The sequence below is a fragment of the Microtus ochrogaster genome (assembly GCF_000317375.1).
Source record: "Microtus ochrogaster isolate Prairie Vole_2 chromosome 14 unlocalized genomic scaffold, MicOch1.0 chr14_random_2, whole genome shotgun sequence".
Classification (NCBI taxonomy): Eukaryota; Metazoa; Chordata; class Mammalia; order Rodentia; family Cricetidae; genus Microtus; species Microtus ochrogaster.
Window position 1 is genome coordinate 15422410 of NW_004949097.1, and position 3337 is coordinate 15425746.

The 3337-nt window shown below is 38.1% G+C and overlaps 1 protein-coding gene across 2 annotated transcripts in view; it reads right to left on the minus strand.

The window, feature by feature from the left end:
• Caprin2 (caprin family member 2) overlaps positions 1–3337 on the minus strand; it is a 55467-nt gene that overhangs the window by 37507 nt on the left and 14623 nt on the right. The window lies entirely within an intron of this gene.

Below are 3337 nucleotides of genomic sequence, written 5' to 3' on the forward strand. Positions count from 1 at the left end.
AATGAGGTCTGGTGCCCTCTTCTGGCCTGCAGATACACACAGACACAGAATATTGTATACATAATAAATAAATAAATATTTAAAAAAAAAAAAAAAAGAACACTAAGCCATTAAGATTCCTCAGTCAACACCATTCATCACTCAAATAAACTATAGGAATAATATGTATCACACAGGATAACAGCAACTGTGAAACATCTAAAACATGGTGGAAAAAATGTGTAAATACCTGTAATAGATGTTGTAAGTATTATAACAAGTACTATCCTATTGAAATTAAAGAAGTATTTTTTTTTTTAAGATTTTATACCATGGCAGGAGGTGATTGATGCACACCTTTAATCCCAGCACTCAGGAGGCAGGGGCAGGTGGATCTCTATGAGTTTGAGGTCAGTCTGGTCTACAGAACTAGCTCCAGTAAAAACAAAGGCTACACAAAGAAACCTGATGTGAGATTCCCCTCTGAATGCTGTGAATACCATTAATGAATAAAGAAACTGTTTTGGACCTATAGCACGGCAAAAATTATCTAGGCAAGGAAAACTAAACTGAATGCTGGGAGAAAGAAGGAGGAGTCAAAGAGAAGCCATGTAGCCCTGCCAGAGCCAGATGGAACTTTACACAGTAAGCCACAGCCACACAGATTAATAGAAATGGGTTAAATTAATATGTAAGAGTTAGCCAATAAGAAGCTAATGGGCCAAGCAGTGATTTAAATAATATAGTTTCTGTGTGATTATTTCAGGACTTAACAGCCAAGAACCAACAAGTGGCCTTCTTCAACAAAAACCCTGTCAAAACACACACACACATACACACACACGCAAAAAAAAAAAAAAAAAAGCTTTTATTTATTCTTTTGTAATTACCTTATGTGTATGGGCATTCTGCCTGCATATGTATATGTCCTCCTGTGTGTGTCTGGTGCCTGTGGATGTCAGAAGAGAGTGTTGAATCTCCTGGAGCAGGAGTTATAGATGGTGCGAGCCATGACATAGGTGCTTGAAACAAACCCACGTCCCCTGCAAGAGCAGCAAGAGCATAAGCCCTAAGCCATTTTTCCAGCCCCTCTAGTATGAAATCTTGTGTGTGTGTGTGTGTGTGTGTGTGTGTGTGTGTGTGTGTGTGTGTGTGTTTTGACAGGAGGCCGCTTGTTGGTTCCTGGCTGCTAAGTCCCGAAATAAGCACACAGAAACTATAATAAATAATACATAAAGGATATCATACTCAAACAAAACTGGTAATCAAAGAGGAGTTTGTCTTGGTAATTTAACTCTTTGTGGAGAAAGACAAAAGTCATTTTGAGACAGACCAGCTGATAAGATGGCTCAGTGGGTAATGGTAGCACTTGCTGCCAAGCCTGACTACCAACTTAGATCCCCAGGAATTACAAGGTGAAAGAAAAGAACTAACTCCTACAAGTTCTCCTCTGACCTCCACACCATACAAATAAAACAAATAAATGTAATTTTGCTTTTATTTGTTTTGTTTTTGCTTGCTTTGTTTTGTTTATGTTGTTATGGCTTTGTTTGGAGCTCTTTTTGGTCTGAGAGGGTATTTGGGTCTTTTTTTTTTTTTTTTTTAGACAGATCTTACTATGTAGCTCCAGTGGTCTGGAAACTCACTATATACTAGGCTAGCCTCAAACTCGCAGAGATCTATACATGCCTCTGCCTCTTATCCTAGGATTAATAGTGTATGCCACCATGCCCAGCCCCTTTTAATTTAAAATGGAAAAGAACAAAGTCCATTTGGAACAGAACAAGTTATTAAACTTATTCAAGCAGTTAGATCAATATTGGAGTCTCAGTAATTAAGATAGTGTAGTAGGATCAACAGATTGTTTGGTGATGAATGTATTTGCTGCCAGAACTAACAACCTGAGTTCAATTCCTAGAACCCACACCACAGAAGAAAAGAAAGGACGATTGTAGGTTGTTCTCTGACCTTCACATACATTCTATAGCAAAGGAACATCCACACATCCGCAAAGAAAGTAAATATATGTTAAAAAAACACAACATATATTTACAGATAGTGCATTATTCTACTCCTAGGTATCACTCAAAAGAAAACATATCTAGATGAATGAGCATATCAATAGACGGTGAAGGATTATTCCTGGGGCTTGAAAAATGGAAAACACTGGATGCTCTTCCAGGAGCCAGGTTCAATTTCCAGCACCCAAATGAAAGCTCACAACTGTCTGGATCTCCAATTCCTAGGGATCTGATGTCCTCAAACAGACAAACATTCAGGAAAACACCAATGCATATATAATAAAAATAAAAAGACCATTTAGAAGGATTATACATAATAGACCCTAATAAAAACCCAACTTCCAGAGAGTGATAAAACACTGCCACACACTAAAACACAAACAAACCTCTAAAATATTATGCTCATTAAAAGAAACCCAACAGAGTTCTGGGATATGGTCCAGCTGGTAAAATACATCGCCTGAATCTTTGGGATCAATCCCTAGCACAGTCCCAACTTAAAAAAAAAAATGTTTTCCATAGCTATATTTAAAGACAGAGTCTAGATTCAAAGTCTTTACTTTGGGGATTCAGAAATTAAGAGCACTGGCTGTTCTTCTAGAGAACCCCAGTTCAATTCTGACTACCAACACGGTAGCTCTTAACCCCAATTCCAGGAGATCTAACACCCTCTTCTGGTCTCCAAGGACACCAGGAACACAGTGTTACACAGACATGCATGCAGGCAAAACGCTCACACACATTAAAGTTTTTTAAAGATTTTTTTGTTGTTGTTTTGAGACAAGGTCTCTCTATTATGTAGCCCTGGATGTCCACTCACTATGTAAACCAGGCTGGCCTCCTTGAACTATCTACCTGCCTTGGCTATAAAACAATGTTTTTAAGTCTTTACTTTACATGAAATGTCCAGAAAAGGAAAATTTATAAAGATAAAAACAAGGCATAGAATAAAAGGGAACATCAGAAGTTGATAGAATTTTCCAAAACTGGACTGTGGTAAGAATTGCCTGACTGCACAAATATGCTAGAAATTAATTTGTATAATTAAATTTCCTTTGTGACATATACATTATAGTTCAGAACAGCTGCTAGAAGAAAAGTTTGACAAAGTAGGTAAGCAGAGTACTAACCTAGCAAGAGCAAGGCCCTACACTCAATTCCCATGATAATAACAACAAAATTCTGGTAATAGTTAAGTCTCTATAGATATGTAGAAAGAGGAGGAACCGCTAAATACCCTCTACTATAAATGAATATGATGAGCCGGGTGGTGGTGGCGCACGCCTTTAATCCCAGCACTGGGGAGGCAGAGGCAGGCGGATCTCTGTGAGTTCGAG